Source organism: Ranitomeya variabilis, chromosome 2, assembly GCF_051348905.1.
Source record: "Ranitomeya variabilis isolate aRanVar5 chromosome 2, aRanVar5.hap1, whole genome shotgun sequence".
NCBI classification, from domain to species: Eukaryota; Metazoa; Chordata; class Amphibia; order Anura; family Dendrobatidae; genus Ranitomeya; species Ranitomeya variabilis.
The window spans coordinates 281546900-281570715 of record NC_135233.1 but is presented as its reverse complement, the minus strand read 5'-3'; the positions used below and the strand labels follow the sequence as shown (position 1 = coordinate 281570715).

General features: G+C 43.8%; 1 protein-coding gene across 8 annotated transcripts in view; it reads right to left on the bottom strand.

The window, feature by feature from the left end:
• Positions 1-22667, bottom strand: part of NEXMIF (neurite extension and migration factor) — a 463513-nt gene extending 440846 nt beyond the window's left edge. For 3 of the 8 annotated variants that reach the window (XM_077285041.1, XM_077285046.1, XM_077285042.1), the window contains exons 1-2: positions 22171-22655; positions 20023-20119 (exon numbers count right to left, since the gene is read on the bottom strand). The gene's annotated coding sequence lies outside the window, so the exon portion shown is untranslated. Of the gene's footprint in view, positions 1-20022; positions 20120-22170 lie in introns of all 8 variants that reach the window. The other 5 variants (XM_077285043.1, XM_077285044.1, XM_077285048.1 and 2 more) reach the window with 2 other exon arrangements.
• Between the last annotated feature and the right edge of the window lie 1149 nt (positions 22668-23816).

Genomic DNA, 23816 nt, shown 5'->3' with positions numbered 1-23816 from the left:
ATCAGTACCCACAGCATCTATTGTCAGTAAAAGTCAGGGGTGCACAATCTTTGTTGGTCCAAGTTCCACATTGCCATCCGGAGCGGCACTAAAAATAAAAGGGGTATTACCTTCTGTGACATTTGGGGCATATCGAAAGTGTGTACCATAATGTCAGGTAGGTACAAATTCTACTTACAGGACTCAATCAGAATAATTGTTACTGCCCGTCTCTGCCTACATGTACATGTACAACCGTGCAAGTTTCCAGCAGCACGGAACACGTACTAAGATTATGCCCAGTGCGCAGGCATGTCTTCTCTTTACGACTGTGATGCTGCAATGTAGAAAGTATTACATTGCATTGATAAAGCCTGGAGCGTTCTATCCATGCACCAAGCTCTGATTAATATCCCCTGATGTGTCCTTGTGAGCATCAGCCCCGGGGTCCACACAGAGAAAGAGAGAGGGCAATCGAATTAGAAAGGGGTGAGCGGAAGGACAATTCCACTTCAGGAATACAGAACAAGACAAGGCCAAGAAAAGCTCCTCTGGTGTGCTGGATCCCGGGTAAACTCCACACCCTTCACAAGTGTGGAGAGAAGCACGCGAGTATGGAAGAACCGAGCATGAAGATGTAACAGGGAATGAGGCCGCCTCAAATATTAATTAACAGAAGACAAACAGCATCTTTAGCATCACTTCACAGTTTACAGGAGGTGACGAGCCAGGTACGGTTCTGGATGCTTATAAATTAGGAATCTGTGCACAAAGCAGCGAGTTTTCCTATCAATGTCAAAAAATACACATTGCAGGGAATTTACATCATTCATTATTATTAGACATGTGTAAATAAGATTAATGAAACCCATAAATAGGCTCCTAAAACTCTACCAAAATTTGGTGCTTTGACCTCACCGCCGTCTATGTGAAAACCCACCCCCCACTATCACTAACACTACAAGACTGCACGTTTCCCGGGGACATCACATGGCTCCTCCATATACAGTAGGTCGCCCAGGGTTTGTGTCCTGAAAAACCCTATGGAAGTAAACGTATCCCCACATATTCTCTCCGGTGCAATAACCCGGACTGATTTCTATCCACTACAGTACTGACCACTTCTATTAACCCCTTTTCATCACAGGCAGATTTGCCCTTATTTATTTTCACTTTTCTACAGTCGCGTTACAGGAGCCATAACTTTTTTTTGTCCACATAGTAAAAATCAGGGTTTTTTTTTCCCCAGGATGAGCTGTATTTCTCAGTGGCATCATTTTGGGGTTCATAGCATTTATTAACAAACTTTTATTTACTCTTCATGGGAAGAAATATAAACTAATTTCATTAACGGAGCTGAATGAGGGCTTATTTTTTCTGTAGTTTTCATTGGTGACATTTTCATGTACCGTATATGTGACTTTTTGATCACTTTTTTATTACCATACTTTTTGGGAGGCAAAATTATTTTTTGTTTAAAAAAAAAACAGCAATTCTATTTTTTCCATTTTTTAAAAAAATATCAATGATCATTCGGAATAATTGACAGGTTATCTTTATTCGGGAGTTCAACATGATAATGGCAATACTAAATCACTTTAGGTTGGGTTTTCTTATTATGGTCACCATATTCTGACACACCTAACCTTTTTATTTTTCTGTAGAAAGAGCTGTATTAGGCTTGTTTTTACTTGTGCCCCTTTTTGCTACATACCATACTACTTTTTGATCTCTATTTATGTTCTTGTACTAGGCATAAACTAAAAACTTTAAATATGGAATTCACTGGATCACTGGACCTCAATGATCCCAATAAGGGAGGATTCCCAGGGGTGGAATTTGCTCCTACCAATCTGTTAGGGCTGTCCCACACGTCCAGATAATTCCGGTACCGGAATAAATCGGTACCGGAGTTATCCGTGTCCGTGTGCCTGGGAACTCACGGAGGCCATACCTGCGGCACACGTGTGCCGCCCGTATGGCGAGTGGGTACCACACGGAGCGTGTGGTACCCACTCTGCATGGTGCTGAAGCTGCGATTCATATCATCCCTGCAGCAACGTTTGCTGCAGGGAAAATATGAAGAATAGTGTTTAAAATAAAGATCCATGTGTCCGCCGCCCCCCCACCCCCTGTGCGCCCCCCCCGCTGGTCAGAAAATACTCACCCGGATCCCCCGTCGGCAGTCGCTCCTTCCTGGTCTGGCCGCGGCTTACTGTATGCGGTCACGTGGGGCCGCTCATTTACACTCATGAATAGGCGGCTCCGCCCCTATTGGAGGTGGAGCCACATATTCATGAGTGTAATCGGCCGCATACAGTAGGAGGCGCGGCCAGACCAGGAAGGAGCGACAGCCGACGGGGGACCCGGATAAGTATTTTCTGACCAGCGGGGGGGGCGCACAGGGGGTGGGGGGGCGGCGGACACATGGATCTTTAGTTTAAACACTATCATTCATATTTTCTCTGTAGCAAACGGTGCTACAGGGCAGGGGCGTAGCTAGAGCTTTTGCCGCCCGGGGCTGTTCCCGAGTTTGGCGCCCCCCCCCGAACTTATGTGATTTTCACACTCAGTCATGTACCGACGAGCTCCTCTCCCTTAAGCTCCCAATGTTCAGTGAAAAACTGAGAGAAGCAGAAGAGAAGCTCGTTGTTACAGGACCATGAGTATGAAAGTCGCATATGAGTGAAGTGTCCATGTGTCGACGACTGGAACCTGCAGAGCTGAATCCTGACATCGCAGCTTCTGAAATCTCACAACGCATGCACTGCACACTTTTAGGATTCTCCCTTGCCGGTGGACAGTCATGTCAGCACAAGTATGCGATTTGTATACTTCTGACCACATTCCGACTAGACGTGCCCGGCCTCGCTCACTTCATTTTCATTGAGTGAGGCCACTCATGTCTAGTCAGCACGTGACCGCACATATGTAAAATCGCCAGCATGAGAGAATCCTGACAGTGTGCAGGGCGCACTGGGAGAATTCAGGAGTCTGCAGTCACAAAGAATGACTGCAGACTCATCACAAACCTGGACATCCCCTTTAATGCTCCTAACATAAATAAAAACATGAGAGTTAGTCAGTATCACAAATAACATTTACATCGGGGTACCTTATAGATGACGTCGTCTCTGGAGTTGTTCTCCTTCATTTGTTCATCTTGTCCAGATCCCATGAGGCGTTTTCTCATCCACAGCCGTCTCTGCAGACTTCCATCTTCTTCGCTCTTTTGCAGAAAATCTCCACATGACGCCCTTAAAGATACAAGTGTCATTATAATGCTCCTGTATAAAAAATTGCCCCTCACTATATTGTCTGCATAAAACATGACCCCCACATTGTCCCTCTTATGGTACACGCTCTTTACACGGACCTCCCCTTTCTATACCGGACCCCTCTTCACACTGTCCTCTCATACTGTGTCCCCCTATAGGGCCCAGTATTTATACTGTACTCTCTCATCACACTCCCCCTCCTTGGTATACTGTCCCCTCCTGGCTGTGCCCTTACACTGTCCCCCCATGCTACGCATGCACACATCCCAACACCCTCACTTCCCGTACTCCCTGTCCACATACGTTTTTCACATCGCTACTCATACTGTGTCCGCATACATTCCCGTTTGACCCCAAACTGTCTGCACCCATCCCCCATACTGTTTCCTCATATATGCCCCCCATCTCCCCCTTTGCGCTTCATTTTGTGTCCTCAGATCTTCCCACACATTAAATCCCCCCATCCCCATGACAAATCTCCTCCCACACACAATAAATACCCCATCTCCACTCATATTAAATCTCCCCCCCACAATAAATCCCCCCTCCCTACTCACATTAAATCTCCCCCCCACAATAAATCCACCCATCTCCACTCATATTAAATATCCCCCATCCAATAATATATCCCCCCACCCCCACTCACATTAAATCCCCCCACAATATACCCCCCATCCCCACTCACAGTAATCCCCCCCACAATGTATGCCCCCCATCCCCACTCACAGTAAATCCCCCCCCCCCCCCAATGTATGCTTCGGTGTCTTCAGCTCCACTGGAGCACTTACCACCGCTCTGTGTCTCCTGCTCGATCTGCAGCTCCTGCTCTGCCGCGCAGGTGAGTGACGTCAGCAGCGTGATCACATGACCTGATCACGCTGCTGGCGTCGCTCTGACCCGGCAGTCAGAGCTTCAATTGTACTCGCATCACAGATACGAGTACAATTGAACACACTGGGAGCCGGCGCGCCGCAGCTTCTCTGTGCCGGCTGTCAGCTTGACAGTCGGCACAGAGAACAGCCGACTCCCAGTGCGGGGGGTGACAGAATGCAGCCGCCGGGGGAGACACTGCGGACCGCCGCTTTAGGCGGCCCGACTGCGCCCCCTTGCCGGCTGCAGCCGCTGCACTGACTCACCCCCCGCATTGTGCCGCCCCCCGCATTGTGCCGCCCGGGGCGGACCGCCCCCCCCCCGCCCCCACCTTCCTACGCCACTGCTACAGGGAACATATGAATGGCGGCTTCAGCACCATGTGGGGGGGACAGCGCTTACTGTAGCGCTGTCTCCGGCACGCACACGGACCCCAGACGGAGAATGTCCGTGTGAGGTGCGTGTTTTACACGGACCCATTGACTCTATTGGGTCCGTGTAATCCGTGCGCTCCCACGAACACTGACATGTCTCCGTGTTTGGCACACGGAGACACGGTCCGCACACGGTCCGCACAAAATCAATGACATCTGAACAGATGCATTGATTTTTATGGGTCTACGTGTGTCAGTGTCTCCGGTACGGGAGGAAACTGTCACCTCACGTACCGGAGCCACTGACGTGTGAAACCGGCCTTACAGTGTGTTATATCTTGTCGATTTACCATAAATGCTTTATCAGCTTTTTTATGATACAAAGAATAATAATAATACGACAAACATGAAGTTCTGGGCTGCTGCTATAATTTTTACATTATCTCTGCATTCATTTCTTGTCAAAAATAATATTTAATATAGTTGCTTTACATTTTCATTTAATTTCCAAAATAAACTTCCAATACATTTGTTAATGTTCAACAAGAACATGACACATTACATTACTTTCCTATATAATTCGCACTAACACCCTAACTGCTGCAGGAGCACACTGCCAAAAAATCAGCCTAGAAAAGTCATTTTAGCTTTCTGTACAACCACAGAAGCAATCAGCAGAAATCTTGGCAAATCCAGTGACACACAGGATCTCAGTGCATGGGCCAAATTTTATTCAAAAGGCAGAAAAGGCTTTGGCGCCACTATTATCACAACTATGGTACAAGGAACTACGGTTTAAGAAAAAGCAATGTTTAATTATGGTACTGCCAAAGCATAGAAGATTTACTCATAAAAGCAGTTTTAGTTGACGAAGAAGAATAAAAAGCTTTTACAATCAGAATTTCCTTCCATTTGCCCAAAATCAGCTTGCATTGCTTACACTCACTGTCAATGGGACTGTGGGAGACAGTCAAGTATAGCGCTCCATTTCACGGGGTCATTTGTACTCATTGTCTATGGAACTGTGGGAGACATACTCATTGTCTATGGAACTGTGTGAGACAGTCAAGTACAGTGCTCCATTTCAAGGGGTCATTTTAGAATCCTGTTCTCAAGCTGGGATAACACTTTTAAAAGGAACCTGTATGTGAATAAATCGGATTTACCCAGATAGAAGAAAACTTGTGCAAACACAATCATACTAGGTGAAATGGTGAAATGTGTCCATATACCTAGGGTGGCCAAAGCGAGGATATACCAGCATGGTAGTACTACACTAAGTAACTTCTCAGATCCGGTAATAATAATAATGATGTGTTAACATTTTTATGGCAACCTAAGGCTACTTTCACACATCAGGTTTTTTGCATCAGCCACAATCCAGCGAATGTTGGAAAAACCGGATCCGGCGCAGATTGTGGAGTGGAACAATTAGAGGAAAAGTATAATAGAAACATATGCTCCACTTTTGCATTTATCACCCACTCCTGGTTTTGGCTTACAAATACTGATGAAAAATCCTGACCAAATCCTGATGAAATCCTGAACGTGGGCACATACCCTAAGGCTGCGTGTCCACGTTCAGGATGGCCGGCGGTATCGCCGCAGCGGCGAAGCCGCTCGGCGCTAAGCCCCGCCCCCTTCTGGGACACGATGATGCCGGATGTGTTAACTGTACACATCCGGGATCATCGCCCCCCTCCCATAGGGCTCTGTGTTATGCTTTGCGGGGACGCTGCGTCCCCGCAAGGTGTACGGACATGCTGCGATCTGAAAAGACGCGCAGCATGTCCGGAGTCGCAGGCCCGCCGCGTGCGGGTTTCCACGCATAGTGGACACGGGATTTCAAAAAATCCCCTCCACTATGCTGGAACGTCTGGACGCTGCGTGTTTGACGCTGCAGCTCTGCGCAGAGTCAAACAAGCAGCGTTTACTGACCGTGGACACATGCCCTTAGGGTACGTGTCCACGATCAGGATGGCCGGTGGTTTCGTTGGAGCGGCAAACCCGCTCGGCGCTAAGCCCCGCCCCCTTCTGGGACGCGATGATGCCGGATATGTTCATTGCACACATCCGGGATCATCGCACCCCACGCATAGGGCCCTGAGTTATTCCTTGCGGCGGCGCAGCGGCGCCGCAAGGAACACGGACATGCTGCGATCTTAAAAGACACGCAGCATGTCCAGAGTCACAGGGCCGACGGATGCGTGTTTCCACGCATAGTGGACACGGGATTTCATAAAATCCCCTCCACTATGCTGGAACATCTGGACGCTGCGTGTTTGACGCTGCGGCCCCACGCAGCATCAAACACGCAGCGTTTCCTAAACGTGGACACGTACCCTTAGGAGTTGGTCTATTTTATATCATTTTATACATATGTTTTGATATGTCTTTCTCGTTATAATGTTTATCAATCAGATTAATTCATTTTATATTTTGATTGATTGGATTGATCTTGATTTTTAATGCAGGTGATAATTCCCACTTATATATTTTTTAATATTTAAAAAAAATGTATTTTTACTCTTAAAGGGAACCTGTCACCAGGTTTGGCCGATAAGAGATACGGCCATCACCTTTCAGTCACGGACTGTGACTGATGGCAAAAAAAGTGATGTGTGAAAGAGGCCTAAAGGCAGAGGATGGTTGAATAACACAGCCATCATCTGCCAGCAAAGATGCGGACTCCTATGTTAGTAAGGGGTTAATGGAAACAATCACAATTGTAAAAGAAAAACTAATTAACTATAACGATGTCAAAAAATTGCTTTTGTTCATACTCCCTCCCAAAAAGAATAAAAGCTAATCAACAATTGTCATTTGTACCCCAAAAAGGTAGTAATGAAGAGTTCAACATGTCCCGTAAAAAATAAGTCCTCTAGCAATGGCTCTTGAAATATGGCTACATGAAAAACAAGGGTGTTATTTTTATTTAAAAAAAACATTATAAACATAGCAGGGCTGTGGAGTAAGAGCCCATTTTGGTGGAGTCGGTGTCATGGAAATTGAGGAGCTGGAGTCGGAGGTTTGGCTTACCGACTCCGGAGCCCTGAAATATAGTATCACGATAATCCTAACAACCCACAATCCTATCCACTCATCCTTCCAAAACTGTTTTAATAAGGGTTGTCCCACACGTCCAGATACATCCGGTACCGGAAAAAATCGGTACCGGAGTTATCCGTGTCCGTGTGCCCGTGAGCTCACGTAGGCCATACGTGCGGCACACGTGTGCCGCCCGTGTGCCGAGTGGGTACCACACGGAGCGTGTGGTACCCACGCGTGTGGTACACTGCATCGTGCTGAAGCCGCGATTCATATCTTCTGTGCAGCAGCGTTTGCTGCATAGAAGATATGAATAATAGTGTTTAAAATAAAGATCTATCTGTCCGCCGCTCCCCCACCCCCTGTGCGCCCCCCCGCTGTTCTGAAAATACTCACCCGCTTCCCTCGTTGGCTGTCGATGCTTCCTGGTCTGACCGCGCCTTCTACTGTATGCGGTCACGTGGGGCCGCTCATTTACAGTCATGAATAGGCGGCTCCACCCCTATGGGAGGTGGAGCCACCTATTCATGACTCTAATCGGCGGCCCCACGTGACCGCATACAGTAGAAGGGGCGGCCAGCACAGAACACTGCGAGGGAGGCGGGTGAGTATTTTCAGAACAGCGGGGGGGCGCACAGGAGGTGGGAGGGCGGCGGACACATAGATCTTTCTTTTAAACACTATTATTCATATCTTCTATGCAGCAAACGCTGCTGCAGAGAAGATATGAATGGCGGCTTCAGCACCATGTGGGGGGGACAGCGCTTACTGTAGCGCTGTCTCCTGCATGCCACAGGAACTGCACACGGAGACCGTCCGTGTGTGGTCCGTGTTTTACACGGACCCATTGACTTTAATGGGTCCGTGTAATACGTGCGCTCCCACGAACACTGACACACGGAGATACGGTCCGCAAAAAATCAATGACATCTGCACAGATGCATTGATTTTTATGGGTCTACGTGTGTCAGTGTCTCCGGTACGTGAGGAAACTGTCACCTCACGTACCGGAGCCACTGACGTGTGAAACCGGCCTTAGAGAAAACATAGATGGATCCCTGCCATCCCCAGTTTATTTGAGATTGAGGCACAAGGTAGGTGAGTCTTTATTATAGAGGTTAGTTACCTTGTCGTTGACAGATGGGCTCAGATACTTTGATCAAAATCTGGGCTAAGAATCTCTCGTCTTTACGAGTGCAGTAATATAGTGTTTACACAGCGCTGTTACATTTGTTTGCATATATACCACAGAATAAATCTAATGTCATTTATACTGCACAGTGAATGCCCTTAAAACAGAACCCAAAAAACTGACACTGTATTAATGTTTTTTTCCTTTTTCTCTAAAAACCAAATTAATAAAAAAAATCTGTTCCCTAAATTAATGTAATTAAAAATACAACTCAACCCACAAAAAACAACAAGCCCATATACGACTACATCGATGTACAAATAGAAAAGTTATGAGATAAAAGCAAAAGTCTATAGAAATAGCAAACAATGTTAGGGATCACTGATGACACAATGAACATACAGGGGATGCTCCGTCATACAGGAAACAGCTTGTCTAAAAGCAAGATAAATATTTTTATTGATACTGTTGTATCTCTCTGCAGTTATGATAAAACATGCAAGCACAAGAATGGCAATAAGAAATACAAAACTACGCCATCTGGGACAAGCATTCCATAATTTCATAGACGTAGCGCCTAGACCAGTTCCCGCAGGCATTTAATACGTGCTAAAATTTACATCTAGTATAAAAGGATAAAACAAGGTAATAGCAGAAGCTTGGGCCAAAACCTAGAACATAAAAATAACTCGCTTTTTATTTCAACATTTAACAAAACAAATGTCCTCCTACTACATGCCAAGAAACCTTTATATTTACTCCAGGCCATCAAAGCTCCTTGTGAAGGCTGGAAATCCAGAGAATGAAGGTCAGATAGCAGGTTATAGCAAAATAAAAGAAAACTAATGGTTCTAGCTGACCTCAACACTAACTCGCCATGCAGGCAGAGCCGTTCCGTACACTAAGTATTTTCAAAAAAATCTAGAAGACACAAAGAAAATGATAACCTTTTCATACTGTCAGTCCCAGTAAGATGCCGTAAAAGAACAGGCAAGGTAATCAATCTCAGAAATGGTGGGGACACCAGTAAGCATGACTGCCAGTTCTTGTAAGATGCCATACAATGCCAGGCAACATCTTCAACCTCAGAAATGGAGAAAAACAGAAAACATGACTGTAAAAAAAAAAACCCACAAGATCAGTAAACCCTACAAGTCATTTAAAACCCTTCAAGACCAGTAAAATCCTACAAATCATGTATCATCAACCACAGAAATGAGGAACACAAGCAATCAAGAGAGACAGTGAAATACAGTACAATGCCAGACAACATCATAATCAATCTCAGAAATGGGGAAAACCAGAAAACACGACTGTAAAAAAAAAAAAAAACACACCAAGGCCAGTAAACCCTACAAGTCATGTAAAACCCTTCAAATCATGCATCAACAACCCCAGAAATGGGGGGACACTGGTAATCAGGAGAGATAAACATCAGGCAACACCATCAGTATGTAAGATGCCATAACAGATAAAACTTCGGAGGTAAAAACTGTTATCATTGGACAAATCTAGTTATTATATTAGAATTATATGTTACCACATCTGATTATTAAATCAGTGGAAAATAGATTAATTTATATCTGTCAACTAACATTTTCTGAAATTCCACGTTTTTTGTCCCTTTTACTACATGTCATCTCCTTGCTTTACTGTTAATTAAATATCTGCTTCACTGTTTATAAAGTTTCAGACTATCAACTCTTTTTTAGACTTTTCTGCATAAGTTGAAAATGCCCCAAAGTAACCAAGGGTCCTTTGGTAAACCTGACGCAATAATAGGTATACAAGTGCTTCTCACAAAATTAGAATATCATCAAAAAGTTAATTTACTTCAGTTCTTCAATACAAAAAAGTGTTTATTTCAAGTGTTTATTTCTGTTAACGTTGATGATTATGGCTTACAGCCAATGAAAACCCAAAAGTCATTATCTCAGTAAATTAGAATACTTTATAACAGCAGCTTGAAAAATTATTTTAAAATCCAATATGTTGCCCTACTGAAATGTATGTTCAGTAAATGCACTGAGTACTTGGTCGGGGCTCCTTTTGCATCAATTACTGCATCAATGCGGCATGGCATGGAGGCGATCACCTGTGGCACTACTGAGGTGTTATGGAAGCCCAGGTTCCTTTGATAGCAGCCTTCAGCTCATCTGCATTGTTGAGTCTGGTGTCTCTCATCTTCCTCTTGACAATACCCCATAGATTCTCTATGGGGTTAAGGTCAGGCGAGTTTGCTGGCCAATCAAGCACAGTGATACTGTTGCTTATAAACCTTGTATAGGTACTTTTGGCAGTGTGGACAGGTGCCAAGTTCTGCTGGAGAATGACATTTCCATCTCCAAAAAGCTTGTTGGCAGAGGGAAGCATGAAGTGCTCTAATGTTTCCTGGTAGACAGCTGTGCTGACTTTGGTCTTAATAAAACACAGCGGACCTACACCAGCAGATGACATGGCTCCCCAAACCATCACTGATTGTGGAAACTTCACACTAAATGTCAAGCAGCTTGGATTATGGCCTCTCCACTCTTCCTCCAGACTTTGGCACCTTAATTTCCAAATGAAATGCAAAATTTACTTTCATCTGAAAACAACCCTTGGACCATGGAGCAACAGTCCAGTTATTTTTCTCCTTGGCCCAGGTAAGATGCTTCTGGCGTTGTCTATTGGTCATAAGTGGCCTGACACAAGGAATGCGAAACTTGTAGATCATGTCCTGGATACGTCTGTGTGGTGGCTCTTGAAGCAATGACTCCAGCAGCAGTCCTCTCCTTGTGAATATCCCCAAAAAAATTTCAATGGCCTTTTCTTAACAATCCTTTTAAGGCTGCGGTTATCCCGGCTGCTTTTCTACCACACTTTTTCCTTCCACTCAACTTTTATTATTATTATTATTATTATACATTTTTATAGCGCCATTTATTCCATGGCGCTTTACATGTGAAAAGGGGGCAAATATAGACAAATACATTAAATATGAGCAAAAAACAAGGCACACAGGTACATAAAGAGGGAGGACCCTGCCCGCGAGGGCTCACAGTCTGCAGGGGATGGGTGAGGATACTCCATTAATATGCTTGGATACAGCACTCTGTGAACAGCCAGCTTTAGCAATGACCTTTTGTGGCTTACCCTCCTTGTGGAGTGTGTCTCCGACTTCCTTCCGGACATCTGTCTAGTCAGCAGTCTTCCCCATGATTGTGGAGCTACTGAAACAGACTAAGCGACTTTTTTAAATGCTTAGGAAGCCTTTGTAGGTGTTTTTTGATAATTATTCTGATTTACTGAGATAATGACTTTTAGGTTTTCATTGGCTGTAAGCCATAATCATCATTAACCGAAATAAACACTTGAAATAGATCACTCTGTAATGACTCTATATAAAATATGAGATTCACTTTTTGTATTGAAGAACTGAAATAAATTAACTTTCTGATGATATTCTAATTTTGTGAGAAGCACCTGTAGCACTAGACAGCAGATCTGAAGTTCATTACATGCTAACAGAGAGGTTTTTTTTTCCCAAATAACATTTTTGAGTGTGCATATATCTATGTGTCCTGCACAGATTGGCAATAGGGCAGATATGCTTCCTCTGGTGTTCTGGCCCATAGCACATAAGTCCAATACTCGTTCTCCGGCACAAACAAATTCTGATACTTGACTTGACTTTCCCTAACACCACCAGCCAGGGCATCCACAGAAACACGTCATATAAATATAAGCCTTCACCAAACTAGTATGTATTTCCAGTTCCAGGATTTTTCCACCATAAAACCAGTATAAATTCCCGGACTGGGCAGAATTACAATTTCAGCAGTGACCTACAGTGTAGGGCATGAGGTGTGTTATTCTGTATATCCAGACAGGGTTTGTCTCAGAACTGTAACACAAGCCCAGACCTTTTTTTTATTGATCCTAAAGGGAAATCTTAGGTATAAACAAAGATAGAAACCACACAGCTGCCTTTCTCAATCTAAACCCCATCACAGTGTTATTTTGCTATTGTTGCAAGGACATAGAATACAGTTAACTGAAACAGGACTCCGGGGACTACTTAGCAGCCAAACTCCATTAGCAATGTCAAACTGTACTTTGGAGGTTGTAATACCTTTTAATGGGTTGAACATATAAGTAAAGCAAGATAATCTGCAGTAAAAGATTCCAGATCTTACTGAATATTAACCCCATTTAATCTAAATGTCTTTTATGCCCATGATAATTCGGGAAAACCACAGACTTGTGATAATTATATAGACATACTTTATATCAGGGAAGGACAAAATACTGTACACTCTAGGACCCAACTAGACCATTAAAATAGCCAAATGGGCTTTCACATGACCTTATAAAAAAAATAATTATTATTTAAAGAAAACTAAAAATAGGTCTCCATGATTAACACGAATAAAATGTGTACACTAATGAATCTATGCATATAGATATTTCCCGGTAAAGTTAAAAAGACGGTAAATATAACAACCATCGTCAGATACATCTTGCATAGTATGGGACAAACGAAAGGGAAAGGCCAGTAACGCAAAGAACATTCTGGTGGGATTAACTTACTGCATGGTCCTGTATTCTATACCTGCAAATGTAGAGAAGGTCAAAGCAAAGAGGCAGGAAGAGTTCAACTAGAAGAAGCTTCCATGATTAAGGGATGGTGCCTGATCCAGTTATTGATCTTCTTAACTCTTCACTTTCCATGGAATCAGTTCAGTGATGTCCACAGTTAAAATAAACAAGTATATAATTAAAATAATTAAAAAAAAGGTTTCTCTTCAGAAGTTCGCCATTCCTCTATCTCAGCTTCCTGTTTGCTTGGCGGCTCTAGGAGATGGACAGTTCAGATCAGCCGCGTGTTTGCACTGCAAGTCTGAACTGAGCACTCACCGATGCTGCAGCAGGATCAGATGAGTGGAGGAACACTAAATCTGGCCAGAATATATGCTACAACCAGCTTTAAATCAATCCTTACAAGCGCCATTAAAAAGTGCTTGTAAGCACTGCCTCTGTTCTGCCATGCTTCTAGCGGTGGTGGTTGGTAACCTAGACAATGAGAATCAAAGTTAAAAATCCCTCCCAATCTTGTGAATGGAGAGGATTTTTAATAAGATTACAACTGAAAAGTTGCTTGTTTTTGCAATCAATTTGCAATTTTAACCACTGATGTTGAGAAAGCCCATTTAAACAAAGAGAAATAATGGGTTGACGATATAGTACTAATCCATAAAAGGGATTTTAAAAATGTATAGCTAAAGATATAGAAGTAGAATTGGCCATCTTCTTTTTGGCATAACGCAGGAGTCCTGGTAATGGATTATGTAGTACGTAGGGCGACACTCTGCACTCAACAAGAATTGCAAAGTAGATACTGAATATATGCAATATCTATTATACTGAATACATCCCAGACAGTCATCAAATATAATATCATCCCAAAAAAATAACTAATTTACAAGATGAGGAATCCAGCATTCAGTCTCAAGGTGTTTGATAATCCCCCCTCATCAGTTTATATAAGGTGGTCTTTCAATAGTCTATAAGGAGCTCAGTAACTGAGTTACCTTACATTCTGGCATGTGAAAAAGACTTAAAAAGTGATTTCACTCAGGTATGATGGTATAGTTCTAGTTAAAACATCTCCAGTCATAATCATGTAACCACCATGCAAAATTCATATGTTACTATCTCATACCAGTGAAGAAAAACAAATGTAACTATCGGTCCATTTCATTATCTTGGAAAAATTGTAAGATACAAGGGAATCGGTTTCTCCAGTTCTGGACATATCTATTCTGTAGAAATATATGTGATCTTATTTTAAAAGAGCAACCGTAATGACTTCTGGCCAAAATCGACATTATTGAGTTTCAAAATGGATAAGATCCCAAAGGAAGCTCAGTGGGTAGGAGCTCACGTCTTAGATGCAGAGCGAGGTCTATTATTATCATGCTAGAAATCAACTTATTGCCCCAAAATAGAAGAGGCGAAAATAAAGGTAAACATCTTCCATCAATATGAATTTGGCTAGAGAACTAGTAATCTTGTATAGATCTCTATAGAAAGACATTGGGAAGGTAGTCAAGAAACTCCCATTTTGCTAGCGGACTGGACAAATTCTCTATTCTTTCTTTTTCATACTTTTCCTAACTTTTTATTTTACTCTTTCTATTTCTCTGTGCACTTCTTGAGAGCTAGGAGCATCTTATAATTTCTCTTGATGATTGCTTGTTTTCTGTTTTTCTTTTGCTTATTTTCTTTTCCTTTCTCTTTTAGACTTTTTGAAATGGTCTTTTACTGTTTGTACTTTTAATAATATTTATTATTATGTCAAAGGTCATAGAATTTGCCTGGTATAAGCATATGCTAAAGTAAAGACTTAAAAAAAATAACTAAAAATGGAGGCTTAATGTGGCAATATTGTGAAACAATTTGTGCTGAAAAATGTTACATCCTTTGCATCACATTTATAAAGTGTGCCTCACTCATTAAGAGGACATGGCTTAAAATATGTGTGTGTGGTTTCGTGGAAAGGGAGTGTGGCTTAAAAGTGCTAGTGTGCACCAAAATTAAATACAAAAATTGGCACAAAGTAAGCAAACCAATAGGTGGTGTAAAACTAGACAAAACGGTCTAAAGATTTTCCAAATTTGTCATTTAGCTGTCTAGTCAAAGTTTTTAAAATCAGACTGAATGAGTAAATCTTTGCCAAAGTCCAGAGACTTGTCTAGCCCTAACATATGCAGATGCTGGCAGTGATTGCCTTGCTGGACTTAAGGAGTTTTCTGCTCTTCCAAACTCTTTGCTCTTCCAAAACTCAAAAGTACAGATGTGTCGGGTCCTGGAAAGCAAATAATGTCATCTTTGCTCCCACTACTAGATGGAGGTCCTGAATGAAGAACACTCCCCTAATAACTCAGAATTGATTACTAGGTCTCCGTCAGATATCCATTTCTTTGGAGCTGTTCACATGTCCATATTTTTTTGTAAACCATGTATCTGCAAAAACACCCATCACAATATGTATGATCTTGACCTGAGTCATGGATCAAAATCACCCATATAAATCTATGAGCTCATGAAAATCACCGATTACACACTTTATTACCTGTGTGCGGTCCGTGTGTTACCCATGACTAACACTGTAATAGATTAAGGTTTTGAAGTTTATTTACTTTTTCATACAAGAAAATCACTGATGGTGAAAATCTTACACTAATGAAATTCTGATCCAAAACACTGATGACGCTAAGACCACAAAAATCACTGACGTCTGAAAGAAGCCTTAGGGTATTTGACATTTTTTTTCAAATATCAACAATCCCTTTAAGGTTGGTCTTCTATCACTGGGGTACATTTTTTCCAAACTGGGGAAATACATTTTACTACTTATTTATTCAACCCATTTCATCATGTGCTTAAGGGGGTGGCCCGAAACGAACAATTATTTGAATCCTAAATATCTGACTATTTAATGTAATAATCTAATCTCTTTACTAATATACTTTAATAAAAAATTCCCTATCGTTCCCTCACTACTCTGTTACATTTATTTTTTACCTACTTCCTGTTTAATGACACTTCATTTGAGAACCTCCAGTGCATGCTGGGACACGCAAACAAGATGTCACAAGGGGGCAGAGACCGCAATCTATGCCATCAATTTGAAACAAAGCGTCACCAGAATTAATGCTGGTCTCTGCTCGTTGGGTTTTCTCCTTACAATGCACGCTGACAGTGAGCTCTCTTGCTGGCTCATTACTTCTCATCAGAGCTGGCAGGGGAGTGCACTGTCACTGTGCATTAAAAAGAATATTGCACAGTGGTAAGGTCCTTCTAAGCATACTTTGGAATTGACAAGCAACACATGCTCAGTAGAGCAGGGACAAGCCCCTGAGATGTGCATCATCGATGACGCTTCAGGCTGCAGCCTTTTTCCCCTGATGACGTATCATTTTGAGAATCCCAGCATGCAACGGTGGTTCTTAATGAAACGTCTTCAAACAATAAGTAGGTTAAATAAAAAATAGAGTAGTGAGGGAATGATAGGTAGTTTTTAGTATATTAGAAAAGAGATATTATTACAATAAACAGACATTTAGGATTTAAATGTTAGTTTCGGACCACCCCTAAAACCAATACATGGGCTCACAATGGTAAATGAGATAATGGTTTACAAGACATTTGATGGTGTCAGGGCTAGACACATGTTCACATGGTACATCCATGAGACTATGCATGCAGTGTGTAATACGTACAGGGCCTTTGCACAATACATTATATGAATGTAGTCTTGCACTGATTATCTGACCCAGATCTGGATTTTCAGGATGACACTTCCGTATAGCAGTGTAAAGCAGCACAGAGCCGCACACGCTTTCAACGGAATGTGTTAAGTACATTATCAGCAGGAGAAACGTCTTGAGAATACAATTGCTAGACACCTAGCAAGATGTTTGCACCCCTCGGAATAATGCCTCCAGAGCCCTCACATGGCTCGACATCTAGTATTCAGTGCATCAAGTAAGGATGTCTATGAATTGTTACTAATCTGATAGTTATCATACTTGTAAACCAAATGGGAGGTTTTACCCAACAGGACACACGGAATGAGATCCTAAAGTGGAAGCGGAACAGATTTGTGCTGAAAGTGCTCAATAAATGCCTGTCCAGAAAACTGTGAAATCCTAGGGTGGAGAATTTCTCTCTGGGTATTAGTTAGCAAATAACAATAATAAGAGAGCTGCATAACAATACTGACATTTCCTCAACATTTTGTATTTCGTATGCAAAAACATTGTCTATGGAACATCATCCAGCTCCTGGCAAGAAAGATGACACATAATGCTTGCAGAATATTCGGCAGCAGCCCCTATGAGTTTGCCATATACCGTACATTTAAAGCTCCACATATTTCTGTCTCTAATCAATCTACTCATTTTATTGATGGTTTGGATCCTCCTGAAAATAAAATCACTATATTGTACAGATCTTCTGGCATGTTGGGGAGGTACTCTGGAAGACCATGCACGTGGACTCCGACCAAATGCTGGAATGAATGGGCCACAGCTCCCCACTGACATCAGCGTCAGGAGCTTCATGGTCCAAATGATTTCAACGAAAGTGCTATGAGAATACATCTATCCTGACTTATCCAGGCTTAGTTGAAGAAACATGCTACTCAGATACCGGTGTCTTAAAGGGGTTTCCAGGATATGTTTTTTCCTAAGGGTGTAAAACAGGCAGGTAATTGCTAAGTCCTACCTGCCTGTTCAAACTGGCGCCTGATCAGAGCGGTCACTGACCGTTCCTGCTAGCGATATAGCTGCTCAACGTCATGGCTTTTGTTCTTTTGGGCTTTTCTCTCGATGGGGTGTGACTGCCCACGTCATGCTGGTTGATAGACGTCTCTCCTTAGTTAAGCAGCCAGATGTCAATCAGCATGACGACAGTCACGCCATGTCAACAGAGCAGAGTGGATGAGACGATGCTGCCCTGTCCAGATGACGTCAGCGGAAGCCTCTGAATTGTGCCTGAAATGCCACCATTTTTGCGCAACTGAAAGCTGCACAAAAATATGCAACTTCTGTTATTTTTACACCAATCCTAGCCATCAACGCCAACTTCTTGAAAAGCGAGCAAAACTGTGGAGGGATGAGGCATGGCCTAGCAAACCAGGTAAATTCATCATAATTGATGCCACAAAAGTGATGTAAATTATGACTAAGTGTTCGCTAACCCCAGACTTTACATTATTGAAAGATGCACCAAATTCATTAAAGGGGCATATGCTTAATAATGACTTTGGCGCATCCAACTTCAGCGCTCACTTCATTAAGAGGAGCTGCTGTGAAATAACTGTCGTATAGGAGCTGTTGTGGAATAACCGCCATCCGACACAACACATGTATGGCGCTATGCAGTGCAGCTCTATTCAATATGTTTACATCCAGCCACTATAACATCTGATCGATGGAGGTGCAAGTCTCCGACCCCCACCTATCAGATACTGATGACCTATTCTACGGACTGGACAACCCCATTTAACTGCACTTCTAGAATGCAAAGTTCTTTGCTGCCTTATATACTGGAAGGCGTAGGGTACGTTCATACATCCTGCATGTATATTACAAGAGGATCAGTGGTAATAAACTGGCGTGTATGACACTCTTGCAATCAAACAGTAAATGGTACAAATACAAATCACCAATATTAGTTCTAAAAAGATAGTAACCCACCAAGGCATAATGAAATGTGTCCTCTCTCGGGAGTCTGCAGAATGGTAAATTCAGCTCTGGGCTACACTACGTGATGATATCTACATATACTCTAAAGTAGTGTTCAAAAAATGGACATATCCTTTAGTGATGAGACATAAGAACCTGATACTGTGCCAATGTTGCGCATCCCATAGATTTCATGTCACCTCCAAGATCTGCCTGGCATTAGCCGTCTAGGACATTGCCAGGGCAATCAATATAATGACCATCATTCATCTGAGGACTAATTCTGCTGCATTCACCTTGGTAGTGGATTGGTGGTGAAATTATGATCTACCTTAAATATAAATGAAAGAGAAGGTCCAGGAAGCCACTGCGTCCGCACAGAATAATAGGTCATGTTTTTAGCGTTGGGGTGGAGTATCACAGTTCTTGCTCACAATGCGAAATGATTGGACTCCTGAAAGGCATCTGACGTGGTTGCTCCCTTCAATCACCTGCACCATCATACATTTCAATGATGCTTATCGTAATATTATAAGGCATTGCTTCCTGTGCGACCATTGTATGATTGATGTTATGTATGTACAAGTATTGGAAACAATGTAAATTACAGCAATTAATTCAGAAAAAATACTATGAACACAAAACAGAATATTACAAAAAAAATGAAAAACATACTGTAATACTAATACAATACTATGGGAAATGAAAGCTGGGGTGAAGTCAGATGACAATTCATTACATATAATTCAATACATATAATTACTGTATATATTGGGGTAATCACTCGGTCTTGTTTAATGTAGCCATTGTGTATACCACTTGTCCATGGATCGACCACAGTAAACAAATCACAACTGGGTTTTGGAGTGTAAGCATCTATAAACCGATTTACACAAGGACTTTGCTCATTTCATACAAGCACATGGAACAGTCAGAATTGTGTACATCTGGTTTACAACTGAAGAGGGCCAATGACCACGGCAAACAATCTGCCACATGCCCACTGGATACATAGAGAACAAGAAAATGCAGAGAATTCAGGAAACCTTAGTAGGTTTATCCCATTGATACTGTATGTCCTTTATCATCAACACAACCCGTCTCACCTTTAGAAAAAGCAGATGAATAAGAGCTTATTCCAAAATCTGCCTCTTTGACGGTGCAATATTTCTGAGATTAGAGGAGTTCCCTAAACCTGCAGTCCTATATAAAACCAGAAAGAAATATTACAATCAACTCATCCCTGCTATACCTGACACACCTGGCACTGTTACATAGCCAAAGGCAGGTAAAACCCTATAGTGATTGCCAGCTATGATTCCATAGCGTAGGTTCAATGCTTATCACAGATAATATTTTATAATTTTCCAGGTAAAACCCCATACCATGTAAAAGGGTTAAAGCTCGATATCCACACACGCAAGGAATCTGATACTGTAACTGAATGTTCCCGGTGGAGATTTCCATTACTCTTGACACAGATGGTTAATTGTATTAGCAACCAATTTTTTTTTCTGGTATTCTTTCCAAGCAGTCATTCACATATGCGATTATTTGCCAGCTACCTCGTTAATATGTAAATGATAGCTACCCCATGTTTCTATTTTGGCATTATTTGTACTTGTGAAATATCATTTTTGCCCAGTAAATCACTGCATGGTTGTAACCGCTCCAGAGAAATTCATTACGACAAATTGTAGGCAGAGCATATAAGGAAGGGAGACATCAGAACGTGGAAGGAAGGAGAGGGAACAGCAATGGCCTTTGGCAAAGACAAAATCCACTTGTATCACACATTACCGCTTGGATATCACAAGCGCTAAGAGCAACACATTATGCACAAAATGAGAGTTGTAAGATGGGTGTTGCGTGGTGCTGTTTAGCAAACCTCTGCGCTCAATCACTCTCTGCTTGACGTACACATCAGTCCTCTAGTAAACATGACCATGTTCTGCATGAAATCTGCTGAGCATGACTGCACGCCTCCCATGCCACTCAATCTACGCTGTGATGAGCTTACATAGTGGCCCAGGGGTCCGATGTGGCCCCAAAATCTACACACTGCATCATTGCACCAGCAGAAATGACTGCATGTGAGCCATTAGATTCTCAATAGTAAACAGTACACATTAAATACATAATATTGACACAAAATGCAAACACAACATCAATAAAACAGAAATATATGTTGCAAAGGTGACAAAGGGTTTAAAGAGCAAGTACTGTATATAGCCAGATCTCAGGAGAGCGGGAGCCATTGTGCCTGGGAATTTGCTGCTGGTCTCTAACTTTCTATCGGTATCTATGAAACTTCCACTAATGAATTCTTATTGCCCCCGACGTCTACATCTGTAATGCCCCCTGGGGTGTACTATATTATTACTCATCTTTCTACCCATAATTTATCATAGACAATGTATAGCAAAGTATTGGTAGTTATAGCATCTAGTCCATCTATGATCCACAGTCATTGGTAACTGTGTAGAAAATGATGTTATTCATTCTATACCCAAGCACCGGATGCCAGGGTACCCGGGGCTTCCTGCAGAACAGGCCACACATCAGGGACTTTATAGCAAGAAATACATTGAAGTGGGCACCTTTCCATCACCCCAACAAATGATAGGGATGCCAGGCCAAGTACGTAGGTCAATATGAGCCCTGAATAATGGACATTACTACGGCCACGGGCTGTAATTACTGAGTGACGTGGCGGCGTCCTCTCATTATCTCTGGGTCGGTTATTCCGTACAGATGATCCACATGATGGTGAATTATGCATGCTCATGGCAACGATTACAGTGGCTGCCCACCCTCCGCACATCTGCAAATAAGCCTGGATGTTCCCTAGGAAAGTCACCGGCAGCGGGAGAATGTCAGGCAGATAAAGTAAATGTCAGGCTGAGCACATGAGCAGGGGGTGCTGCCTCTGGAGAAAGGGCTTTTTAGGAAATGCGAGCGTGGCCCTTGCCATTGGTCGGCTCCATAGGAGGCGCATGGCAGCCCTGACGCTGGCGCACTGTGCCCTGGATTCAGGAACAACTGCACCAAATGGACTCTAAGTTACAGTACATCCCATAATAGAGAGGCGGGCAGGCTGGTGGCCATGTCATGGGGCTGCTCCTTGGCTGTGCCCATGGACCACCACACAATGCCAGCAGTGCTCACAGGGTACAGGGGGCTATGCAGAGCATACATGGGGCCTGCCCACCTCCTCTGGTCCCACAGGCCTCGCACACACAGCTGGCACTCACCTACAAGCAGGCAGCTGCACATGCCTGGCACCGGGCGCTGTGCCCTCTCTCCTGTGGCCGGGTCCCCTCCGGAGCTGGTACATGCAGGATGGCTGCCTGTCCTGGAGCAGCGAGTTCCTCCCCAGTGATGCCCCCGTCACCTGTGAGTGCCCCCCGGCGGGCTCAGTGCGCGCCCCCCAGCCCTCTGCAGCAGTCAGTGTGGCACACAGGCTGGCAGCCCCGGTTGCAGCAGGTGGACGCTCCTCCCTGTCTCTGCTCCTCCTGCAGGATGCTGCATCCTCCCCAGCGCGTACAGCCTTTGTGCATCACCCTGGAGGAGGAGGGCTGATGGGCCGGAGACCCCGGGGCTCACGAGTCCTGACGAGCCGGAGCGGGCATCCAGGAGGGCAGCACCTTCCTCTCACTCTCGTCATGCGGTGCCCGGCGCTGCCATTGTTTCCTCCAGGACGGGCGAGAGCGCGCTGCGACCTGTCATAAAGGGCGCGCACCCGGCTGGCGGGGACGTGCAGATAGAGGGGGCTCCGACACGTGGCCGCGCAGCGGAGGGGATGCTGGGGGGCGGGGAGGGAGGGAGCGAGCCGCACATGGTTAACCCTTGTGATGGCAGAAGATGCCAGTGGTGTATGCCCGGTCTCAAGACATTACCAGAGGACCATGTCTGCTGTTATATCAGTTGGGGCACCCCATAATATCAGGGGGTCTGCTATACGCCCACCATGATACCCAGGATGGCACAAGGCAGTATTACCTGTAATATGTGACCAGTTGGAGGCGCTACAGCTGGCACTGCCCGCCTGACCATGGTGACAAGTGCGGCCTTCATTGAAGCTTATGCAAAAGCTCCAACTGGGCCCCAATTATTACAAGCCTTGGTCTATTCGTACAGGCCAAAAGGACTTTATGGGCCCCCTAGGCTCTAGGGCCCGGCTGCGATTGCAACCCCTGCACCTATTGTAGTTATGCCCCTGACTGCCAGTGATCCAATGTGCATGAGAAGGAAGGACGGGCACATTGGGCGCCATAATGGCCAATATGAGGGGCGGCCGGCGTGTGGTGGCATTTACTTAGGCGCCCCACAGGCCGCTGTTTGCCACCATATTCTCAGCTCGCTGCGATGCTTCTAGTCCAGAACTCGGCCGGCCATCCTCTCCACAATGGCCTCTACCAAATTCCTTATGACTTGTCAGATGGGGAGCAGATACTCACACGTAGGCTGTGGGCACCAGATTACCGGTCCAGATGTTTCTGTCATGTGCCCAAATAGTTTACACCACTATCTGCGAGGCATGAGAGGAGTTTGTACCCCATTACAGCCACTGCAGGCGCTATCACCTTATCATTTCTATAATCAACTGAGCCAATAATATGCATAGGGACGACCATTTATACTTCACTTAAAGGGGTTGTTTCAAAATCATTTTTCAGGAGAGCACTGCGCCCCTGCCTCTGTTTCCTGCTTGCTGGGGGGCATAAACTCCTGATTGATTGATGGTTCTGACAGGTAATATGGCCGCGCCACTGGTCTGAACTGCGCACTTTCTTAATGATGCAAGCAGGGGCAGCTCTGACTCTGCATCATTGGAAGAGCACGGGACCGCTGGCCAGATCCAGCTTCAGAGCAGCGCTTACAAGCTCTATAGCCAAAA